The following is a 27262-nucleotide window of genomic DNA, read 5'->3' as shown; positions in this document are numbered from 1 at the left end:
TTTATTCACCTCCCTTTTTGCAAAAGGACTTCTTTTTCAAAAGCCAAATTTAGGCGGCTTGTTTGCTTGGCTTGTTAACCTGGTGTTGTCTTCAGTTCTCTCTGGAACAACAATCTCCCTGCCACAGTTACTGGTCGGCCTGGAGGCTCTCATCCCCAGAGGCTTCCGTCATTATTCCCAATTTACCAACAGGGAAGCTGCAGTGTTCTCAAAGAAAAGTCCAAAAGTTGCTTGAAGAGTTTCAGGATAAGTCATATTTTCCATTTTTATTTGAATTTCTTTCTGTTCCAGAGCCTTCCTTTTAGATTATGATTAATTTCTCTGAAGCTCATGGTTTTGAGATGATAAATCCCATAGCAGCATTAGCATCTGACACCCTTACCAAGCTCCTACGATGCATAAATTTTCATCAAACACTTTAAATTTTTTGTGGTTCTAAAGGTTATGCTATATTTGAGTCAAGGAGTCATGGGACATATTTAAAAGGTCAAAGAACAGAGATGTATACAGAATTGAAAAGTGACAGCGCCCCTTCACGCTCCAGTCTATGCCACAAATCCCGTTTGCCTTGCCAGAAGTCACATGGGTCTATTGTCTTATATGCTTGTCCTGTATATCTCGTAAATGTATTTAGTCACATGGATACAGCTTATTACACTCTGGATAATAAAAAGGATGAAACTACTTATATCTGGGTCAACATCTGGCTTCTATTATATGTTGGATACTGCAGAAAATGAAGGAGTACAAAGGCAAATTACACTCTTATCTTGACCTCGGTTTCTTCTTCTGATCATATACACGCTCAGAAACACACACATGCACACACACAGTCTCAAGTGGTGTCATAATATGCACACTGTTCTGTCACATATTTTTTCCTTACTACATCCTAGCCATCTTCCTGCGTCAGGACGTTCCTCATCTTTCTTAAGGAGGATATTACAGCGTGGATTTTTTCATTAGTTTATGTAGCCATTCCTGTATTGATGGATGCTTGGGTTGTTTACGGTTTTTCCTATTAAAAAATCTTTGCAATTCATGTCTTTTAACATATATGTTTGTGCATATATGCAAAATTTCTGTAAGACAGATTTCAAGAAGTGGAATCCAAAAGTAATCCATGTTAACATTAAGATGTATTAATAAGAACTTGACCTTCTAACTGCAAGAGAGGCTGGGAAATATGATCTAGTTCAGAGGCTTGGACCCAACCACAATTCAATTTTCACAGTGAAAGGAGAGAACAGATTTTGGTGGAACTATCAGTCTCACTTACTAAACCCCCAAATATCATAGTAATGATTCAAATAACTGAACTAAATTAAGGAGACAGGATTTCCTAAAGTCAAATCCAGGAGAAGACAGAATTACTATATGTTTTTATATACATGTCTTTTAAACTACATGGAAATTTTCTTTTAAAGCATTTACTATTTGGTCTACCCTAGGCCATCTAAAGTAACTAATCATTTCTCCTCATCTGTAGAAATATCACAATGACTTAGAACAAAGTTCCCAACACACCCCAAACTGTCACACGTCTTTAATTTGTGGCAGTTTTATCTCATGACTGTTCCACTCTGGGCCACTTTTTCAAAGGGTAACCAAAAACAAATTTGTAATCACTTAGCATCTTGAAAGTGATTAAGTCTAAGAAAAATTCAGTGTCTACAAACAAAATTCACCAAATGTATTATCTACAGGGAAGTCAATTCCAAAGCTGGGCCTGGGATTCAGAATAAAGGAAGCCGTAATCCTCTCTGGTTGGACTTAAGTCTGTACTAGAAGACATGCCTCACTCAGGTCTCGCTGGCACAATGAACACATTTAACTAAAGGCATAAAAAAGGCCATTATTGTTTTCTGGAAGATGATAAGACCAGCTGAATAGTAATGCCTTTTTTGGCACTGAGAGATGGAGTCAAGGAACTTTGGCAACTCAAAGGGAGCAATAAAATGGCCATGTGAAAAGGGCACTTTGGAAATATAGTAATGACAGAAATATAAGATGCATAAATGTGATCAAGATTTGCTGCTAGAGATGTTACCATAGCTTCTGATGTGCTGTCACTCTCTACTGAGCCAGCATGCTGTTAGATGAGAAGGGAGCCCATAACTAAATCCCAATAAAGGTAACTTCAGGACTTCAGCCTGCAGCCCACTTCATTCTGACCTCATAAAAAAGGTAGTCTGTGGAATGTATCCATGAGCCAAGGACTGTGTAAAAGGTGATACAATGACTAAGTACTCAACATAAAACAGAGAGGAGCAAGTAGGAGCAGGTACCATCAACTTTACCAGATGGCTTCTTTAAGCACAGTCATAAATAAGTGAATGTCATATAAAAAGAGTCAAAGGAAGAGAATAAATGGACAGCTTCTTTAGTGTGTGCCTTTTATAAGATTTTTGATATTTTAAAGAAACTGCTCATTTTTCAGGAGAAGGTCACACCTCAATCCTGTGCCCCTTTTAGATTACACTGATTAGTCTCTTCCATTCTCATAAACATCCCACATGCCCATGTTTGTTACCTAAAGATATAATTTATTCTGTTTTTAGCTTGGTACATCTTCCTTTCCAAAAGTGTGTCTCTGGGACTTCCTTTCACTTAGACAATTGTTCTTCTTTCAGTTGAATGTCACTCACTCATCTCCAAGGACTCATTAGCTGCATAATGGGAAGGACATATAGGAAGAAAACTGCCCAGGCCAACTGCCTGCCGAAGGGACTGGCTTTAATTTTCTTGTCATTCCAAGCCCAATCTTTCTTTGGGAGACCGATGATAGAGTTCAGGGTGGACTATTTGTCTGATGGTTTTCTAATAGGGACACAGTTCCAGGAGAGTCAGGATTAAGTTGCCCAATTTCATGCACATGTGTCACAACACATCCCCAATTACAGTCCAGGTGGCTGGTGGTGAAAGGCCACCCAATTAACCTGCAGTGACACCTGTTCTTCTGGCACACCCTTTCCCAAACTCAAAAGGTCTATTTCTTTTGAAATATTTATGGCATTGAAACTAAAGGTCATTCAATTCTTGTCTTGAACTTCACATGATGATTAAAACAGACACTTAGAATAATGAAATCGCTTTCAAAGGCAGAGGATAAACATACAAAGACGTGTCCTTTCTGTCATGACAGAAGTAAAGAAAATGTGCATACAGGATCTTGAAAGATAAATTTTCACCCAATTTTAAATGGGAGTTTTATTCAAATATCCAAATGACAGTTTCTACAGAGCCTCTTCAATTAGTTTATAGTAACCAAATTGAACACATTGCCTTATTCTATTATGTATATGTCCTCTTGGCTGTCAAACTTTGGAGAACTCAAAACAAGTGTGCAAGCAAAACTGAAAGAGGTTAATGTCACAAGAGAACCTGCCACTTATAAAGGTCCTCCGTGTGCTGATTCTCAGAGACACGTTAATGGTCAAATTAACAAAAATAATTTTGTAATTTTTTACCTGACACTTTAGATTTAATGTTTTTTAAGTTTAAAAGAAAAAGTAATAAAGCATAAAAGGAATTTTTCATTTTGAAATAAAGTTAGTAACTTTGGCTTTGGTTTTCTTTCTGTTTTCTCAGTGTTTTTTGCAATCTTTATTCACCTGTGGTCTCACGTCTTTTCCCATCAATTCATTGAAATTGCTGTCATCACGTTTGCTAATAACTTTTTTGTTATTAAATCCAAGTGACATTTCTCAGTTCTTAACCTACTGGACCTCTTATTTATCCAGCCAAACAATATTTTCGAAATAGCTATTAAGTGCTGGACACTGTGTTAGGTGCCAGGAATAAATGCTGAAGAAGTCATATATAGTCCCCGCACTCATGAAGTTTATAGTAAAATAGGGGAGCTTTATGTTAAACAGTTTCAGAAATAATGATTTGATTACAGTACAATTACCGATACAAAGAACAAATATAGTATGCAATGAATGTATATGGGAAGTTAGTTGGAGATGTCAGGGAAATTTCACTGAGAAAATGACTTCTAATCTAAATATTAAAGCTTTATTTAATTACTTAAAAATACCTGTGCACAACTATGTAGCTAGCTTATCTTTCTTTTAATCAATCAAAAACATCAACTAGCCAATATATTCACAGATATACCATAAAATGACAGTTAATATTTATAATGATAACCCTGGATGGGGAAAGAGCCTTCAGGGCCTTCTGGATCATCCAAGTTAAATCACACTTGGCTTATATAGTTGTAATTCTTAGTGTTTTTTAATGTTTAAAACTTCTGAAAAATTTTATACACATGCATACTATATGATATTAATATTTATATTATTACTAGATTGTCCTGTTCTTAACCAGATTATAAAACAGTATACTAAATTACCATATCAATTTTTTCATTTAATAGTTGTTAATACATATATATAGATGTAAGCATATCTGTATATTACATGTATGTGATATGTATACATAGCAACTACATAGCTGAAATACCACACGTAAAGAATTCAGAATTAGGGAAGCATTCAGAGGTCTCAGGTAATTTCTACCTACCAATCTGACATGTTAATATCTGATAATGGCAATAATGTTAAAAATATCAATATTAGCTAGGCGTGGTAGCCCATGGATCTCATCCCAGCACTTTGGGAGATCAAGGCAGGAAGATAGCTTGAGTCCAGGAGTTCAAGACCAGCCTGGTCAACATAGTGAGACCCCATATCTACAACAAATTTTAAAAATTTTTTGCATAGGCTGGGGCTGGCTGGTTTACAATGGCCTTGACTAGGAAGGCTGGAATAATCAATGGCTTTTTCCACTTAGTTTCTCATTCTTCAGGATGCCAAGTCAGGCCTATTCACATGGCAGGCACAGGGTTTCAAGAAAGAGAGTGAAAACCTGAAAAGTCTCTTAAGACCCAGATTCAGAACTCACATACATTACTTCTGATACAGTATATAGATCAAAACAAATCACAAGACCAGCCCAGATTTAGTGGATGAAGGAAGTCTACCTCTTAATGACAGAGTTTGTAAGGTCACATTACAAGACCATGAAAAACAGGGAAAGTATTTGTGATCATTCTCACAATCTACTGCAATAAGGTAGGTGTTATTACTCCCTATTTTATAGATGAGCTACTAAGGCTGGACTATAGCACAGTGCCTAGCACAAAGTAGACATTCAATAAATATTGTAAAAATAAAATGATGAAGTTATGAATAAATTGAATAATTAATATATATTTAGATAGAGGTACAGTTCAGGCCTGGATTATCGATCTCCATGTCCTGATTCTTTCCCATTACTTTATACTGGATCCTAAATATAAATTCAAACAACAAATAAGGAACTAAATGACAAATGTTAGTAGATTAAGATTGTGCCCAGCTGAAGACTTCTGTTGCTGGCCATGATAGAGCTACATATGATGCAATGGTTTTAAGACACTGGATAACAGCACAGACCTGTGATCCCCGAGAGGAGAGAAATAAATGAGGTAAATTCTACAATTGCTCCAGTTTGCTGCCTAGAAATACTTTCCAGTCTACAATTTTAAGTGGAGGAATCCAAACAGAGCCTGGCAGTCTTCCTAACTTTGAGATTAGAGTTAAGGAAAGCCAAGATAGCTAGAATTTGCAAGGCAGAGTACTAAAGAAGAGAAAGCTGCACAGGAAAAAAAACTCCGAAGATCTATATAAAAATTACCCTGAAGTTTCTGGCGGGGTACAGATCTGTGAATGTATGAAAAGAAACTATCCAAAGCCAGGGAAAGAATCACTGAAAAGCAGTAAACTGAACAAGTTTTAGAGCTCAAATACAGCTGGGAATAGTACAGATTACCACAAGCCAGAGTAGAGAGATTTCATAATCTGTAGGAAATTGAGTAGAGTTCTCAGAGGGCATTGCCTTAGTAATGGGGTAAAATTAGCTCAAGACAAGAGGCTTCTCTGTACCTAACCAAGCCCTAAGAAAGCTAAAAAAAGAAAAGAGAGAATCAAACTGGTTTCAAGTAATTTAAATACACATCAGAACAAAATTAAATACTCTTTAAAGATATTTTTAAAGTATTCAACAATGAAAAGATTAACAATATCTATTATCACATGAAAAATCATCTATGCAAAAACCTAGAAAACATTTACACCACAACCAAGAGAATAATCAACCAAAAGAAACAGACCCAAAACAGAGGTTTTGAAATTAGCAGACAAGGACATTGAAACAGTCCATGAGTAACACAAATCTGTTGCATGTGTTCAAGAAGTAGAAAAAACATTAAAATGATGAAGAGAAAAATGAAAGATATAAAAAAACCCAAATGGAAGTTTATGAGATGAAAAAAGCAATATTTGAAATTTTAAAAATGTATTGAACATGATTGCCAGCAGATTATTATGGCAGAAAAAATTAATTTGTGAACCCTAAACATAGGAATATAAACTATCCAAAATTATTCAAAATGAAGCACAGAGAAGTTAAAGAAAAACTAAACAGACTCATCCCCCCAAAACACCAGAGAATCTCACTCCAGTTAAAATGGTTTTATCAAAAAGATAGGCAATAATGAATGCTGGCAAGAATATGTAGAAAAGGGAACACTAGTACACTGTTGGTGGGAACGTAAATTAGTGCAACCACTATGGAAAACAGTCTGAAGGTTCCTCAAAAAACTTAAAATAGAACTACCATATGACTCATCAATCCCACTGCTAGGTATATATACAAAGGATGGGAATTCAGTATATCAAAAACATATCTGCACACCCATGTTTTTGCACTATTTACAATAGCCAAGATACAGAATCAACCTAAGTGTCCATCAATGGATGAATAGATAAAGAAATTGTGATATATATACACAATGGAATATTATATGCCACAAAAAAATGAAATCCTGCCATTTGCAACAACATGGATGGAACTGGAAAACATTATGTTAAGTGAAATAAGGCAAGCACAGAAAGACAAATCTCACATGTTCTCACTCATATATGGGAGCTAAATGTTAAAAACACTTGATATCAATGAGACAGAAAGTAGAATGATAGTTACCAGAGACTGGGAAGGGTAGCCGAGAGTGGAAGATAAAGTGGGGATGGTTAATGGGTACAAAAATATAGTTAGATATAATTGAACAATATTTCATAGCACAACGAAGTGACTGTTATAACTGAAAGAGCGGAATTAGAATGTTCCAAACACACAAACACAGACAAAATTAAATGCCTGAGGTGATGGTTACCCCAATTACCCTGATTTGACTAATTCCTCTTGTATGCCTGTATCAAAACATCACAAGTACGCTATGAAGATATATAATTATTATATATCGATAATAAAACAAAGAAAATTTTTTTAAAAGGAGAATTGGTGACCTGTGAAACAATATCAGGTCTAACATATTTTCAATCAAAGTCCCAGAAATGAAAAGTTAGGGGGAAAGGAGAAGATATTTAAGGAAATAATGCCTGAAAATTTTTCAAATTTGAGAAAGCCTATAAATCTAGGATACCAAAACATTTAATGAATTCAAATCAAAACAAACAAAAAAGAAAAATACATAACAACCCATCCCACACAAATTTCAGAAAAATCAGTAATAAAGGAAAAAAAATCCTAAAATCAGCTAGAGAAAGGGGAAAAGACATCATGTAAAAAAAAAAAAAAAAAAAGATGTGAATGACAGCAGACTTTTCATCAAGAGGTAGATAAGCCAGAACACAATGTCACAACATCTCTGAAGAACTGAAAGAAAATTTAATGCTTAAGTCAAGGTTTTTAAGAAAAAAATTAAAAAAAGACAGAAAGATTGTAAGCCTAAAATTCTATAATAAGCAAAAATATCTTACAAAATGAAAACCTAATAAATGTTTCTTTCAGACCAAAAGAAAAGAAATTAAAAAGAAAAAAGCTGAAAGAATTCACTGTCATCAGACATGAATATTTTAAAAAATGTTAAGGCAGAAGGAAAATGATAACAGATTGAAATTTAAATCTCCAGAATAGAATGAAAAGGAATACTCCCCAACATGTTTCATGAAGCCCACATCACCTTGATACCAAAGCCAGGAAAGGACTCAACAAAAATAGAAAACTACAGACCAATATTCCTTATGAATATAGATGCAAAAAGTCTCAATAAAATCCTAGCAAATCAAATTCAGCTGCTCATCAAAAAATAATCCATCACAACCAAGTGGGCTTCATCCCAGAGAGGCAAGGGTGGTTCAACATATGCAAATCTATAAATGTAATTCACCACAGAATTAGAAGTAAAAACAAAGACCACATGATCCTCTCAGTAGATGCAGAAAAAGCATTCAACAAAATTCAGCACCCTTTTATGAAAAGAACACTTAACAAAATAGGGATATATGGGACTTACTTCAAAATAATAAAAGCCATATATGACAGGCCCACAGCTAACATCATATTGAATGGGGAAAAATGTAAAACCTTCCCACTTAGAACTGGAACCAGACAAGGTTGCCCTCTATTACCATTTCTATTTAACATATGCTGGAAGTCCTAGCCAGAACAATCAGACAAGAGAATGAAATCCAGGGCATCCAAATGGGAGCAGAAGAGATCAAACTATCACTCTTTGCAGAAAATATGATCTTATATCTTGAAAAACCCAGATATTCTGCCAAAATACTACTGGAATTGATAAATAAGTTCAGCAAAGTCTCAGGTTACAAAATCAAGGTACATAAATCAGTAGCATTCATATACACCAACAACAGTCAAACTGAGAACCAAATCAAAGACTCAATACCTTTCACAATAGCAACAAAGAAAATAAAATACCTAGGATATACTTAACTAAGGAAGTGAAGGACCCCTACAGGCAGAATTATGAAACACTGACAAAGGAAATAGCAGAGGATGCAAACAGATAGAAAACCATACCATGCTCATGGATCAGCAGAATCAACATTAAAATGTCTATACTACCCAAAGTGATCTACAGATTCGATGCAATCCCTATTAAAATACCAACATCATTTTTTGCAGATCTAAAAAATATAATTCTACACTTTATATGGTACCAGAGAAGATCCTATATAGCCAAAGCAACCTTTAGCAAAAAGAACAAATTGGGAGGCATCAATTTACAAGACTTCAAACTATACTACAAGGCTATAGTAACTAAAGCAGCATGGTACTGGCATAAGAATAGAGACATACACCAATGGAACAGGACAGAGAACCCAGACATAAAATCATCCTCAGATACCCATCTAATCTTTGACAAAGCAAACAAGAACAAAAAATGGGGGAAAGAATCCCTATTCAATAAATGTTTCTGGGAAAAGTGGATAGCCACATGTAGAAGACTGAAACAGAATCTGCACCTCTCACCTCTCATAAAAACCAATTCATGATGCATAACAGACTTAAGCCTAAGGCACGAAACCATAAGAATTCTAGAAGAAGCGGTAGAAAAAACTCTTATAGACATCAGCCTAGGCAAAGAGTTTATGAAGAAGACCCCAAAAGCAATCACAACAAAAACAAAAATAAAGAAATGGGACCTGATCTATTTAAAAAAACTTCTGCATAGCCAAAGACACTATCACTACAGCAAATAGACAATCTACAGAATCAGAGAAAATATTTGCATGTTATACAACTGATAAAGGGCTAATAACTAGAATCTATATTGAACTCAGGAAAATCAGTAAGAAAAAATCAAAACATCCCATTAAAAAATGGACAAAGGACATGAACAGAAACTTTTCAAAAGAAGATAGACTAATGGCCAAGAAACACATGAAAAAATACTCAACATCTCTAGTCATCAGGGAAATCCAAATCAAAACCACAATGAGATATCACCTAACACCAGTGAGAATGGCTTTTATCAAAAAGTTCCAAAACAACAAATGTTGCCATGGATGTGGAGAGATAGAAACACTCATACACTGTTGGTGGGACTGCAAACTAGTATAACTCTATGGGAAAAAATTCATCCTATTAATATGATAAAAACACCTGCATTCAAATGTTTATAGCAGCACAATTCACAATTTCAAACATGTGGAAACAACCCAAGTGCCCATCAATACATGAGTGGATTAATAAAATGTGTTATATGTATACCATGGAGTACTACTCAGCCACAAAAAACAATGGTGAACTAACACCTTTTGTATTATCCTGGATGGTGCTGGAGCCCATTCTTCTAAGTGAAGTATCACAAGAATGGGAAAACATGCATAACATGTACTCACTATCAAATTAGTGCTAATTGATCAACACTTATGTGCACATATGGAAGTGACATTGATTAGATGTCAGGCAGGAGGGAGGAAGGGATGGGTAAATTCACAACTAATGGGTATGGTACACACTATCTGGGAATGGGGCTGCTTGTAGCTCTGATTTGGGTGTTGCAAAGGTGATATATGTAACCTCAACGTTTGTACCCCTGTAATATTTTGAAATTTAAAAAAAAGTGCTCATATAGTAAACATGGGTAAATGTAAAATCCTTTTTAGATTGTTTTTCTCATTTGCAAATTTCTATAAAATAAAATTATTAAAAGCAAAAATAACAATGTATTTTATATTTATAGCATATTCTTCCATGATAGTAGAATATACAATTTTTTCGGGTGTACACTGAACATTTACAGAATAGACAATATTCTGGGCCAAAAAAAACTTAGTAAATTAAAAAATTTTGATAGAAATGATTGAATTTATGTAAAGTATGTTCTCTGACCATAAGGTAATTAAACTAGAAATTAATAACAGAAAAATATTTGAAAAATCCCCAAATCTTTAGAAATTTAAAAAGCATGCTTCTAAATAACCCATGGATGAAAGAAGACATCACATGGAAAAATTATAAATATTTTTAACTTAATAAAAATCAAAATACAACATATTAACATTTTTGAGAGGCAGCTAAAGCAATGCTTAGGGGGAAATTTATAGTATTATATGATTATATTAGAAAAGAAGTTCTCACATAAATGATCTAAGCTTTCACCTTAATAAGCTCTAAGGAGAATAGCAAATTAAACCCAAATTAAACACAAGAAAGCAGTAGCAAAGGCAAGAGCAGAAGGAAACAGTAAAATAATAAAGAAAATAAATGAAGCTAAACTCTAGTTTTTAGAAATGATTATGCCCAGCCAAAGAGGCCAATGTGAATTCAACAGCTTATACGATGCAGTATCAAATCATCTTCATATAAGCATTACCATTAATTATTAAGCAATTCTTAGTTATAGGCAGACAACATTCTTAATCTTTTTCCTTATAGCTAGAAAACATTTTTCTTCCTGTTTAACAGAAAACCTGGCAAAGATATAAGAAGCCTGTCTCTACCTAGCCTGACAGCAAAGTGTGGTGGTTATGTAAATGGGAGCTGTATTTGGAATACTACTCTGCTAACTATGACTTGGGAGGAAAATCTGAGCCTGAACCAGACCCATGTCAGCAATAAGTCTTTGCCAATAAAATCTGAAATGAAACAGAAAAGTGGGTTTTGTTTTTCTATTTTAGACTCAAAGCTGAAGAAAACATTCCTCTCAGTCCCTAAGTGTGCAAAGAAAGTCTCTTGCTTTGAAAACAACTTAGCTGGATGCTACATTTGTTTTATTTTATTTTTCAACTCAAGAGAAAGAGGTTTCATCTCACAACACTATCCATTTTTCCACTTACAAGACACAGTATTGTAGACATTAAGAAAAGAAAAATATACTATAATGAGAATGCCTGATGTAGAAGTTGTAAGAACTTTACAGAAGATCATGCTAAAGTGATCAGCTTTCTTAGGTCTCGTTGTCATTAGCCACTGTGGTGACTAAGTGTCCAAAGCTCTTGGTGCCTCCTTGAGAACAAAATAACTTATCCCCACACATGCTATTTTAAGTCCCTCCAATTAATACTGTTTGTGAAATGACTTATTTTCAGACACTCCAGATGGAATCCCTTCATTGACCACACAGTGGTTTACTCTGAAAAATGCTGTAAAGGGCAAATTCTTTGAATCTTTATTTCTTCAGTTGACATGACCAAGCTGTTACAATTTCTTAGTGACATGTGGCAGTTGCATCTGTAACAAGTCATAACCAAAGGAAACTTTGGCAGCTCAGTGGTTTTACAATTTATACTTAACCATTGGATGAGTTAATTATTTTGGTCTTGAATTCCAGTGTGGCCTAAGGAATGTTAGCTGTCTCTTTTTCCAAAGCTGTGGCATACATATAACCCACTTAAGTCCCTTACACAGGGCTTAGTCATTATCCCCTGTATATTTGGAGAATGTTTTGTGTGTGGCAAATTAGTGTAAATTCATCTTTGTTTGGTTTCTTCTAAGCTGTAATTCCTTAAATTCTCTATCAGTGAGTTGTTCCACTTCTTCAGTCTGGGAAAAGTCTTTTGCAAACAGTCATCTGTAATTTTGGCCATTCTACTTCTTTGCATAAGTCCAATTTAATTAGTCATAAAACACCACAGAGGGGTATATCCACACTCACTTCCCAGCTTCAAAGCCAGAAAGACTGTGACAGGCTTTCCTTGAATTCCTTTCCATTCTCCATTCCAGATCCCATGGCTTTTCATGCTAGGAACCCAGCCATGAAGCCATGACATCATTAACTCCTGAGATGTGAAGTTCTCCTGTCAACCTGAGAAGTTCCCCAAATGCACCATTTGCTAAAAAATCCTAATTGCTTCCAATAGCCCAAGACATTTATTGGACTTACTAGAGATACTTTTAGCCATATTGTTTCTGAACAAAGATACTTCCCTGTCTCAAAAAGAAGACTAGTGGAAGACATGGTATAGTCTCCAGAACAAACCTTTCATACTAGCCAACAGGAAAAAAGAGACACCCAATACTTGAAATAAGGTATACTGGTAAATACAACCAAGACATGTGTCTAGTAGTTCTTCTATCTCCGTTACTCACTTACTTGCTGGACTATAATTTCTCCATCTCTCAGGTCATCACATCTCTAAGATCTTTCTGGATCTCAAAGTCTATGATCCTAATGACATACAAGTTCAAGTGGCAAAGGTAAAATTTGTTTTTATATGTTTTATGTTTTAATTGTAGTAAAATATGCATAACATAAAATTTAAAATTTTAACCAAGTTTAAGTGTACATTTCAGTGGCATTAAGTACATTCACATTGTTGTGCAACCCTCTCACCATCATCCATTTTTAGAAATTTTTCATCCTCCAAACCTGAAACTCTGTACCCATTAAACAATAACTCCAACTTTCTTCCACTCCAAACCCCAGGCAACCAACATCCTATTTTCTGTATCTATAAATGTGACTATTCTAGGTACTTCATATAAGGGGAATAATACAGTATTTGCCTTTTTTTTTCTGACTGGCTTATTTCACTTAGCATTAAAGCCTTCAAGATTCATCCATGTTGTAGCATGTGTCAGAATTCCCTTCCTTTTTAAGGCTGAATAATATGCCATTTAATTTATATACCACATTTTATTTACCCATTCATCCATCAATGGAATCTTGAGTCATAAGAAAATTTATTTTTTAATTATCTGCTATGTTAACTTCCTTCCAGATCAAGTTTTCAGTTACATGTTAAAATCATTTGGGAATTTTTTAAAAATATAGATTTCTGGGTTCAACTCTAGAATTACTAAATAATAATTTCCATGGAGGGACCTAAGAATTGGTATTTTATGAAACCCAGAAGCCTAGGTTCTTACCAAAAAGTAATTGGGCAGCTGTCCTTCTCCTTAAAATGTACTATTTGTGAAGTGGTCTTAATACCAGTCTGCATGTCATATCAATGTATTCTTGGCCAATTGTAATGACAATTTAAACAATGAAGCAAGTCATGAAGAAAAGCATTTGTATTGGAGGGAGTGGGTGAGTAATTAGTTCTGCTGCCCAAAGGTAAAGTATTGGAGCTAGAGCAAAAAGAGGAAAACCCTGGCAGCTGTGCATACTGAGAGACTATTGCTTCTATTACACTTTTTTTTTGGTTTATGTTATCCAAGGACCAAGTAATAGGAGTAGGATAGAATTGCACTTTGATGCATGAAAGTAGCTCTATAGGGATGCAGACCAGATACTTTCAATAGGTGAAAATCCTAGGGAGATTTCAATCATAAAAATAAGTGTAGAGTTAGAATACTCAAATAAAAATTAAAAAGCCTTTGCACAATCTCCATTTTGCAAAAAAACCAAAACACAAACAACAAGAAAGTATACGTTTTAAAGGATGAGTAAAGGGACAAAAATTAACATGACATTTATAAACATGACCACACAAGTGAAAGACTATATTATATCAAAGACTCAGGTGATAGTCAATAAAACTTAGAGAAAACTGTCCTTCTCAAAAGCGTAATAAAGAGATATCTTCTACAAAAAAGAGCAAAAAAGTATAATGAACAAATAGGCTGTGAATATTAGTTAAGATAATACTTATTTACATGACAAGCCCTCCAAATTTCATTGGCCCAAGGAAAAAAGTTTACTTCTCTGGCATGGGAATTTCAAAATAGATATTTCTAATTAACAGATGGCTATCCTTCAATTGGTAATTCAGAGAACCAGGATCCCTCCTCCACATGCATTCACCATTTCCAACATATGGCTGTTAAGTTCACCATAGAAGGGGAAATAGCATGGAAGTTTGCATGTGGGAGATTTCTATGGGCCATGTCTAGAAGTGGATTGTATCAATTCTTCGTATAGTTCATTGGTAAAATTTGATCACATGGATATAACTTACTTGAAAAGGGGCTGAGAAAATGACTACTGGATATCTGGGAGAAAGGCAAAACAGATTAGGTAAACAGCTAGTTAGTCTCTAGCAGACCAAAATAAAAGGCCTACAGAATGAAATGCACATATAATAACCTAGGGAGAATAGACAACTGAGTGAGAGAAGAAAAGACCAAGTGAAAATAAAAGAGCAATAACAGACATGAAATCAAGATCAAGAAGAAAGTGCAAAACTGCAGTGGCAAGATATTGAGCAAACTTATGGTGCCTGCCTCAAACAGTGAAGAAAAGAAAAAGAACCTGAAGAATATTTAAACGGATGATAGATATAGAAAGCAGAGAAGTGAGAACAGAGGTTTTAATCTCAGACTTAGAGATGCCTCCAAAAAAGAGAATACAACAAAGAATAGACTGGAAATAACAAGACATAACAGAAGAAATGAAAAAAAAACAAACAAACAAAACAGAAGGTTTAAATATGCAGATATGAATAGCCAGCAATAGTTTAGGTAAATGTATGTAGTAAAAAAGATATCCAGACTTAACACATTGTAGAAGAATTTTGGAATTAGAAGGATAAGAAAAAAGAAATCCTGCAAGCATACATGTAAGCAAATGAACAATAGATTACAATGACACTGACAAATATTTTCTTTTGCCAGGAAACAATGTTGCAACATCTTTGATTCTGGCAAATGAAAACTTGATGAAAGAATTCTATAAGAAGAATCAATTCATTAACCATGTACTAAGAACAACAGAATGAAAATCTCATATATGCCAGAATTCAGAAATATTTGACTCAAGTATCCCTTCAAAAAGAAAAGAAATAGAGAACAAAAGTATTTTTTTAACTTTATAGCATCCTCTAGCTAAATGTGAATAAATTATATTAAATGCCTTAAGAACAGGGTTCTTAAGATTAAAAATGGTATTGAAAGTAAAAAGTAACAGTTGATACATAGACTTGTAAAAATGTGAATGTTTATCAAATTGAACGTAATGCTCAAAATAAGTACTTAAAGGAAATATATAATATAAAACAATGTAGTTACACTAATCTGGGTTATATTACCAAAAGCAATTGTAAGAATGAGAAGTGGCTTAGGGGAAGAATAAAAATATGCAATAGTCTTCAAATGTGTCTTTCAGGCTTAACACTAGAAAGAACCTTAGAGAACTTCAGGTTAAAAAGATGCTTTTAAAGCTTAAATTTAATCACAAGAATAATTTCAAATGTCATGAGAATTCTGGCTTAAAAGAAATCTGGGTGGCAATCCCCAATCATCCTCTCTCAACTTCTCACTAAATAGCTGTTGGAAAAAAAAAAAAAAGCAAAAGAAAGTTCTCAATAATATCGGAAACAAAGACTGAAAGACACACCTAATCTGGGAGGAATAAGCACTAGCTAATAGATAGTTGGTAGAACTGTAGTTTCGGATACACTGTCATTTTGCTTTATGCAACAAAATTCCTAAGAATGAGTAGATAGATTTTTTTATGCCTCTGTCAACATCAATCCACATCTCAGAATTCCAGGACTTACAGCAACTAGGACGCTGCAAATATCTCTCTTTATCCATTGAAAGATACTCTCTAAAGCAAAATACTCTTTGCTTAACTCCAGATACTGCAAAATTTTGAAAAACAATTAGACAAAAAAATAAAATAAAATTTCTAAAACCATCCACATGTTGCTATCTGATCTTTGACAAAGAAGAAAAAACATACACTGGGAAAAAGAATCCCTACTCAACAAATGGTGCTGGGAAAATTGGATACCCACATGTAGAAGACTGAAACAGGATTCACACCTCTCACCACTCACAAATATCAACTGACGAGGGATAACAGACTTAAACCTAAGGCATGACATTATAAGAATTCTAGAAGAAGAGGTAAGAAAAACTCATAGATATTGGCCTAGGCAAATAATTTATGTAGAAAATCCCAAAGGCAATCACAGTAATAACAAAAATGAATAAATTGGACCTAATTAAATTAAAAAGCTTCTGCACAGCCAAGGAAACTATCATTAGAGTGAATATACAATCTAAGGAATGGGAGAAAATATTTGCATGCTATACATCCGATAAAGGGCTGATAACTAGAATCTATATGGAACTCAAGCAAATCAACAAGAAAAAAATCAAACAACCCCCTTAAAAAATAGGCAAAAGACATAAACAGAAACTTTTCAAAAGAAGATAGACAAATGGTCAACAAACATGAAAAAATGCTCCACATCTCTAATCATCAGGGAAATGCAAATTAAAATCACAATGAGATATCACTTAACAGGAAAATAATTCTGAAGATAGAATGTGTATAAAGAAAAAATAACAATTATCTACATGTTAAGCCTATGTAATATTTAGAAAGATGAGGACTGGGGCAGGAAACATTTAAAAAGAGAAAAGAAATTATGCTTCCTGTGAGTTGGCTTTGCCTCAAGGCTAGCACCCTTTACAGTTGTGTGATGTGGCAGAGAGTAGGAAGGATACTGCAATTTTATACTTTTGAATTTTGAACCATGAATTTTGAATATACTGCCTATTCGAAAACCATTTTTTTAAAAAAAAGAGACAATAAGAGATAGTTTGAAAAAATATAGATCTTTTCCTCATATCATAAACACACATTTAAATGAATTGAATGTTTAAATAAAAAATTTGAAACATTTGAAAGCTATTAGTGAATTGATTATGCACAATAGCATTTGAACTATATTGTCATTTGAAAAAGTCAAAGTATTTATATAATTAGCTGCATAAAAAAATTGTTTTCCATGCACCTAAAACAAAATTAGTTGTAAATTGAATGGTAAAAAAGACTAGAAAAATGTTTATAAAAGTTATAGAACATAATGCTAATATTATATGTTCAGGAACTCTTAGAAACCAGTAAGAAGAATACCTAACCTTCTTCTAGAAGACTCGGTAAAGGACAAAAAACAATCAATTCACTACAGAAAAAACAAACAGAACATATGGGAAATAGCTGACCACATTTTAAATCAAAGATATGAAACCCTACATCAAAAAGATGACATTTTTAGTGTGTCCAGTTGGCTAGAACTCGCTTTTATATTACTCTTTTCCCCTCTGCCACCAGACCAAAATAGTAGCTGTGCCTTCAGCCTGATCCCAAAATGCAGAAGACATGAAACACGGCGAAAGCTGGCCCTTAGCCAACATGTTCGTGACAGAAGAATAAAGGCTGGTAATTATAGGCCACTGTGATTTCAGTGGTTACATATGTCCACAGTATGCCTTAGCAAAACCTGACTGATAGAGTAATGATAAATGCAGAGATAATGAATGACTGAAATGAAGTATAATATGGAAGAAAAGAATTTATTAACTGCTATAAGAGAGAAGAGGCAATATAAATTCACAAACAACTGGAAGCTAAGCAGGGTCGGGCCTGGTTAGTACTTGGATGGGAGATAAATTCACAAACAAAATGTGACAATAATTCAATTTTATTAGTAAGAATTCTTTGATTACCTTTTGTTGATTGGCACATTGGATCATTGGATTTTTATTTAAGTAAAGGACCATTTCAAATTGAAATGGGTTTCTTTTCTTTCATAGTTTTCAAGACACGGAAGACTTCCAAGAGAGTGGGGGAGGGAAGAGAGAATTGGGGACGTTAATCCTCTGTAAAGTGGGAAGGACATTTGGGTAGGGATAGAAGGGACAGATCAGGGCAGCAGGTTGAATGCTGAACTAGAGCATCTACAGAGTTTCAACACAAACTCAAGGCATGAGCATCTCTCACTGACGTCACTTATCATGTTTCACATAGGGCTTTTCAGTAAAATGCATGCATAGACTAGATGTTAATAATACGTAGAAAATATATTTTGAATCTAACGAAAATAACCTTTGGCTCCATACAATTAGAACCATAGGCTCTCTGGATGAGAAGGGACTTCAAATGCCATTTGTTATCTCAATACTATTTTGGTGACTTTCTTATACAACTTTATCAGAATCAAAATTTATGAACCAACATTTTTGTCTTGATATTTCCAAGACCATGAGTATTACAAATTAATACCATGTCTTCCACATCTTATTAAACATACTTAATGGTTGAAAGTAATAAAAAAGAGGCACTTTTAGCCTGGAATCCATGATTGTCAAAAAACATCAAGAATGATGGTAAACAGTTTCAACATTTGCTTCTTCTTCCTGTAATACATCATTATTATCATAAAAATGAATATATTGGCTATTAAATAGGACTGCATAGGTTCCAATTTACCACAAGTTAGGTTGCATTTAATAAAAACATAACAGGCTGGTCATGATGGTTCATACCTGTAATCCCAGCACTTTGGAAGGCCAAAGCTCAAGGATTGCTTGAGACCAGGAGTTCGAGGTTACAGTGAGCTACAATTGCATCATTGCACTCCAGTCTGGGTGACAGAAAGACACATTGTCTCTATTATAAAAAAATTAAAATTCAAAAAATAACTTATTTTTAAAAATTTAAAAACCATAACAAATAATATGTAGAAAACCTTCACATGTTTATTTTATTTAATCAGGTGTTGGGAGTTTCTCCAACCCACAGAAGATTACACTGAATATTTAAAATATGAAACACTGATTCTGAGAACCGAGCCATTGTACTTTAGGTTTTATAATAAAATAGACTGTAGGGGAATTACAAGCCTCACCATTTTGCATACTTGTTAAATGAAGAAAAAACCTTTTGGCTAGAGGTTAGAAATGCCCTTCACAAAATAGTGATGCAGAATTTATTAAAAATAACCACAGGAAGCATAATTTAGTGAAATGTCTTTAAAAATAAAAGATAGTAAAAATACGCTATTGAAAAAATGACATACGAGACGTATCTTAATGAAGATAAAGGAAAACATTTTAGTTGGAAAACCTGCTGACCTCATGAAGTGGGCTTAATATTAAAATAGGATGGAGTTGGAGGATAATGAACAACAAAATCTGTGTAACTGTTACATAAGAGATGGTGAGAAATAACACTAGGCATTACACTTTCTTTTGCTGATGGCTATATAAATTGTGGATAAAAGACAAATTATACTGAGACCTGGCATGATCCACATTCTGGGTCAGGGTTTATAAGTATATGTTATCATTTTGAAGTTCTATTCTCAGAGGTATTATTGAGCTTGATGGAATGGGGCTTAGCTGATATAGGAGGGTATACCTTGCTCAAAAGGGATATGAGGATAACAATAAATGTCACAAATACAGACATGTATAACAGACCATATAAATAAGGTGAAAGGAGATTAGAAAGCACCTAAGAAAAGCAGAAAAAAAACACCTAATCATTTTGTATGTCTGGATTATATACCTATCCTCCAAACCTAAGATATGGATGATATTTCCCTGATACAGATGGGAAAGGAAGAAGTAAAACCCTCTCTATTTACAGATGAGATGATTTTTGTACATAGAAAATCCTAAGAATCTTCCTATAACTAATAAATGTGCTCAGCAAGTTTGGTGAATACAAGATCAATACACAAAAATTATCTTTCCATACACTTGCAACAATCCAAACATGAACTTAAGAAAAGAGTTCTATTCACAATAGCATTAAAAAGGATAAAATTCTTAGGAAAAATCATCAAGTAAGGATAAAATTTATACTCTGGACTACAAAACATTGTTGAAACAAATAAAAGAAGCTCTAAACAAATGGCAAAACATTCCATGTTCATGAATATAAAGACTTAACATTGTTAATATGCCAATATTCCCCAAACTGATCTACTACCCTCATTAGAATTGTAGGTGGCTTTTTGTAGAAATTGACAAGCTGAAGCGCATTCTAAAATTCAGTGTAATACAAGGAACTGAGAATAACTGAAACAATTTTTTTTTAATTTCAGAATATTACAGGGGTATAAATGCGTTGGTTACATAAATTGCCTTTGCATCACCCAAGTCAGAGCTACAAGTGTGCTCATCCCCCAGAAAGCACGCACTGTATCCATTAGGTGTGATTTTACCCATTCCTACCTCACCCCTCCCACCTGCCCAACACCCTATGAATGTTACTTCCCATACGTGCACATTAGTGTTGATTGATTAGTACCAATTTAATTGTGAGTACATGTGGTGTTTGTTTTTCCATTCTTGTGATACTTCACTTAGAAAAATGGGCTCCAGCTCCATCCAGGATAATACAAGAGGTAGTTCACCATTTTTTATGGCTGACTAGTATTCCATGATAGACATATACCCATTTTATTCATCCACTCATGTATTGATGGGCACTTGGGTTGTTTCCACATCTTTGCAACTGTGAATTGTGCTGCTATAAATATTCTAGTGCATATGTCTTTTTTATAAAATGTCTTTTGTTCTTTTAGGTAGATGCCCAAGTAATGGGATTGCTGGATCAAATGGTAGTTCTACTTGTAGCTCTTTGTGATATTTCCATATTACTTTCTACAGAGGTTGTACTAGTTTGCAGTCCCGCCAGCAGTGTATGAGTGTTCCTATCCCTCCGCATCCATGCCAACATTTGTTGTTCTGGGACTTTTCGATAAAAGCCATTCTCACTGGAGTTAAGTGAATCGTATTGTGGCTTTGATTTGCATTTCCCTGATGATTAGAGATGTTGAGCATTTTTTCATATTTTTCTTAGCCATTAGACTGTCATCTTTTGAAAAGTTTCTGTTTATGTCCTTTGTCCACTTTTTAATGGGATTTTTTTATTTTTTCTTACTGATTTTCTTGAGTTCTATATAGATTCTAATTATCAGCCCTTTATCAATGTATAGCCTGAAAATATTTTCTCCCATTCTGTAGGTTGTCTATTCACTCTAATGATAGTTTCCTTGGCTGTGCAGAAGGTTTTTAATTTGATCAGGTCCCATTTATTTATTTTTGTTGTTGCTGTGATTGCTTTTTGGATCTTCTTCATAAATTCTTTGCTTAGGCCAATGTTTGTAAGCATTTTTCCAACATTTTCTTCTAGGATTCTTATGGTTTCATGCCTTAGATTTAAGTCTGTTATCCATTGTGAGTTGATTTTTGTGAGAGGTGAAAGATGCACATCCTGTTTCAGTCTTCTGCATGTGGCTAATCCAATTTTCCCAGCACCATTTATTGAATAGGAATTCTTTTCCCTAGTGTATGTTTTTGTCTGCTTTGTCACCTACTGACAGGGTGGTCAATTTGCAAACCCTTTTACTGACTCATCATACAGGGTGTGGTTTATTCTCACCCACAAGCACCACCTATTGGCTCAGAAATTAAACTGTGTGTGTCATAATCTAAACAAAAGAAAATCCAAACGTAAGGCAATAGCTGCTCCAAATGAGAAGAAATCTGCAAAAGAACTCCAGAAGTATCAAAATCAAAGTGAAAGGACACCCCCAAAAGGGAACACCAGCTTTCTAGTAATGGATACCAACAAAATCAGAATATTGAAATGACAGATGAAGAATTTCAAACATGGATTGGAAGGAAGCTCAATGAAATGCAAGACAAAATGGAAACCCAACACAAGTAAACCACAAAAACAATGCAGGAAATGAAGGAAATAGTCACTAAAGAAATTGAAATATTAAAGAAAATTCAAACAGAACTTCTGGAAATAAAAAATTCATTCAAGGAATTACAAAACACAGTGGAAAGCATAAGAATAGGTTAGATCAGGCAGAAGAAATAATCTCAGAGCTTGAAGACAATACCTTTCAATTAAACAAGTCAGTCACAGAGATAGAGCAGAGAAATAAGAGGAACAAGCAAAGCCTACAAGAAATACGGGATTATGTGAAGAGGCCTAACATAAGAATCATAGGCATCCCTGACAGTGAAGACAAAAATACACAAGGGTTGGCTAATTTTTTTGAGGGCATAATTGAGGAAAATTTCCCTAGCTTTGCTAAAAATCTACATATCCAGGTGCAAGAAGCTCAAAGGACTCTTGGAAGATTCATTACAAAGAGGCAAACACCATGACACATAGTTATCAGACTGGCCAAAATAAACCTGAAAATGGCACCCCTACCAACTGTAAGGCAAAAAAGCAGTAGGTAACTTACAAAGGAAAACCCATCAGAATAACTTCAGGCTTCTCAACGGAGACCTTACAAGCCAGAAGGGATTAGGGCCTCATTCTCAGTCTTCTTAAACAGAATAATGCCCAGCCCAGAATTTTGTATCCTGCAAAACTAAGTTTCGTATATGAGTGGGAGATAAAATCTTTCTCAGACAAGCAAACACTGAAGGAATTTGTCAAGACAAGAACTGCCCTGCAGGAAGTACTCAGAACTGCATTATACACAGATCAACACAATAAACAATCACCAGTGTAAAATCACCCAAAAGCTAAAGGTCAAAGGCCAGATACCACAATGGTTCAAGAGAGAAAACAAAGCAACAATGTTCAACTCAATAGGATGAACAGAAATCTACCCCACTTTTCAATTCTTTCAATGAATGTGAATGAATGGCTTGAACTGCCCACTAAATAGACATAGATGGATCAAATGGATAAATATATACAAACCAAGTATTTACTGTCTTCAGAAAACACATCTAACCCATAAGGACTCATTCAGACTCAAGAGGAAGAGATGAAAAACAATGTTCCATGCAAATAGAAACCAAAAGAAAGCTGGTGTAGCAGTTCTCATATCAGATAACTTAGTCTTCAAATCTACAAAAGTAATGAAAGACAAAGATGGTCACTATATAATGATAAAGGGAACAATTCAACAAGACATAACAATTAAAAATATTTACACACCTAATACAGGTGCTCCCAGATTCATAAAGCAAATCTTACTTGATCTAAACAAAATGATAAACAGCAGCACTGTAATAGCTGGGGATTTCAACACCCTTCTGACAGAACAGGACAGATCCTCCAAACAGAAAATAAAGAAACACTGGACTTAAATGGGACTCTAGAACAAATGGGCCTAACAGACATTTACAGAACATTCTACCCAAACACCACTGAAGGTATTCTCATCTGCTCATGGAGCATTCTCTAAGATTGACCACATCCTAGACCACAAAACATGTCTCAACAAATTTAAAAAAAATAGAAATTACACCGTGCATTTTCTCAGACCACAGTGGAATAAAATTAGACATCAACTCCAACAATCAATAACAAAAGAAGTATACAGAAGATCGATGAAACAAAAGTTGGTTCTTTCCAAAACTAAACAAAATTGAAAACATACAGCCTCCCTAGGCTCAATCAGGAAGATATAGAATTCCTGAACAGATCAATATCAAGTACTGAAATTGAAACAGCAATAAAAAACCCTCCTTAAAAAAAAGTCCCAGACCAGATGGTTTCACACCTGAATTTTACCAGACCTACAAAGAACTGGTGCCTATCCTGCAGGAATTATTCCACAACATCAAGAAGGAAGGAATCTTCCTCAGCACGTTTTACAAAGCCACCGTGATGCTGTTACCGTCTATCATCACTCCTATTCAACACAGTACTGGAAGTCCTAGCCAGAGCAATCAGACGAGAGAAGGAAATCAAGGGTATCTAAATGGGGGGAGAAGTCGCTGACGATATGATTTTATATCTAGAAAACCCCAGAGATTCTGCAAGAGACTATTGGAATTGATAAATAAATTCAGCAGAGTCTCAGGTTACAAAATCAATGTACACAAATCAGTAGCATTCATATATGCCAACAACAAACTGAGAACCAAATCAAAGACTCAATACCTTTCATGATAGTAACAAAGAAAATAAAATACCTAGGAATATATTTAACTAAGGAGGTGAAAGACCTCTACAGGGAGAACTAGAAAACACTTAGGAAGGAAATAGCAGAGGATGTAAACAAGTGGAAAACCATACCATGCTCATGGGTTAGCAGAGTCAATATTGTTAAAACAATTTTGATAAAGAAGAAAAAGTAAGAGAAATCATACTTCTTAATTTTAAAACTTACTACAAAACAATAGTCAAAACAGTATGGTACTGGCATAAGGATAGACATATATACCAATGGACTAGAATTTAGAATCTGCAAATAAACCCATATATCTATGGTCAACTGTTTTTTGACAAGGTTGTCAAGGCCATTCAATGGGGAAAGAAATGGTAGTGGAACAACGGGATAGCTACATGCAAAAGAATGAAATGGATTCTTACTTCATACCCTTTCCAAAAATTAACTCAAAATGGATCAAAGAACTAAGTGTAACAGCTAAAACTGAAAATCTCAGAAGAAAACATAAGGATAAATCTTCATGACCCCAGTTTTGGCAAAGGATTCTTAGATATGAATGACACTAAAAGCATGAGCAATCACAAAAAAATAGATAAATTGGACTTCATCAAAATTAAAAACTATATACTTCAAAGGATATCATCAAAAAATATTTTCTCCATATCCTAAGTGCCCATCAATACCTGAGTGGATTAATAATATGTGATATATGTATACCATGGAGTACTACTCAGCCATAAAAAAAGTAGTGAACTAATACCTCTTGTATTAACCTGGATGGAACTGGAGACCATTCTTCTTTTTTTTTATTATTTCAGCATATTATGGGGGTACAAAAGTTTATGTTACATATATTGTCTTTGTCCCCCCTCCCCCCGCCGAATCAGAGCTTCAAACGTGTCCATCCCCTAGACGGTGCGCAGCACACTCATTATGTATGTATATACCCATCCCCCCCACATCTGCCCGACACCCGATTAATGTTTTTCCTAAATGTGCTCTTAGGTGATGATCAGTGAAACCAATTTGATGGTGAGTACATGTGGTGCTTATTTTTCCATTCTTGGGATACTTCACTTAGTAGAATGGGTTTCAGCTCTATCTAGGAAAATACAAGAGGTGCTATATCACCATTGTTTCTTATAGCTGAGTAGTACTCCATGGTATACATATACCACATTTTATTAATCCACTCATGTATTGACAGGCACTTGGGTTGTTTCCACATCTTTGCAATTGTGAATTGTGCTGCTGTAAATATTCAAGCGCAGATGTGGAGACCATTTTCTAAGTGAAGTATCACAAGAATGGAAAAACTAACACCACCTGTACTCACCATTAAATTGGATCTCATCGAACAACACTTAACGTGCACATATGGAAATAAAACTCATCATAAATCAAGCAGGTGGGAGGAAGAAGAAGAGGATGAGTAAATTTACACCTACCAGGTACAATGCACACTATCTTGGTGATGGGCACACTTATAACTTTGACTCAACTGTACAAAAGCAATTTATGTAACCAAAACATCTGTACCCCCATAATACTCTGAAATAAAAAAATATTTTCTCAGAACAAAATATTTTCATATCATATATGTGATAAGGGACATATATCTATCAGAATATATAAAGAACTCCTACAACTCAACATTGAAAAGACAAATGACACAATTAAAAATAGAGAAAGAATCTGAATCAATATTTCTCATGTCCGTCTGCCACTCTACTCCCTTTAAGAAATAATTTCTTATCCCATCAAGACAAGCTACTCCATCAAGTTCTTAAGTTTCATCATAATTGAGCCATACTCCAACTCTTCATTATTCTACACAGCCAAGTCTTTGAAAATGTCATGCCCTCTTATGGGCTAAAGAAGTGAAAAATATCATGCAGCATCTACCAACGTCTAAAAGCCCTTAGAGATTTTATTTTTCACTAGTTCTCTGAATAGATGGATGACCTCTCTGGTACTCACCAACTTTCCAAAGAGAAAGACAGTTTAAGCCTCACTTTCTTCTCCTCACGGGGATCTGGATTCTTTCTTTTCTATCCTCTTTCTTTAACTGAACTATATATTGTGTTGTACTGTCCTTTAATTAGTCATAGACCTATATTATTGTCACCTCTAAGAAATACATTTTCTGAAGATAGGAGTTATTCATTTTACTTCTATTTCATAACTCACAGTGCTATGTGCATCAAAAATTCAATCAATGTTTTTTTTATTGAGTGGTATTCTACTTTATTGCCTTTGATGTTGCATAATGAAATGTCACAAAACTATTAATACTGTTAAAAATAACAGTATGAAAGAAAATACCTCTAAATTAGAGGATTACTATAATGTATCATAAAATGAAATATATCTCAGGACAGCCTAGAAGCAAGTCTTATTAAAATATTACTTCCAAATTTCACAAATAACCAGCACTTTAATTTCTGCCAGAATGCAGATTGGATGGAGAGGCTGATACTGGGTTCTAAGCTGGCGTCCTATTCCTTCGGCATAATAGTACTCTGGGTCACCTCTGGGAAGCCACATGTTATTTTGGAATTTCTTTGGATTTATAATACAAACAGCACATTATTTCCAGTGTCTGGGCTGTCTGAAATAAGTAAAAATTCTACCTCAGTGTTGCAGGCCGTTAATGACTGGCTGAACCCTAACCAGGCAAGAAGGCAGTTTAGTCTTTCCACACTGCCAAACCTAATGCAAAGATAGCTAGAAACTGACCTAGAGGGTCCCATAAAAACAGGAACTGACTTGAAACTCACTTAACTATAAGCCAAATATCATCATGAAGTTTGAAATAA

The sequence above is a fragment of the Lemur catta genome, chromosome 2, assembly GCF_020740605.2.
Source record: "Lemur catta isolate mLemCat1 chromosome 2, mLemCat1.pri, whole genome shotgun sequence".
Taxonomy (NCBI): domain Eukaryota; kingdom Metazoa; phylum Chordata; class Mammalia; order Primates; family Lemuridae; genus Lemur; species Lemur catta.
This window is presented reverse-complemented; position numbering follows the sequence as displayed.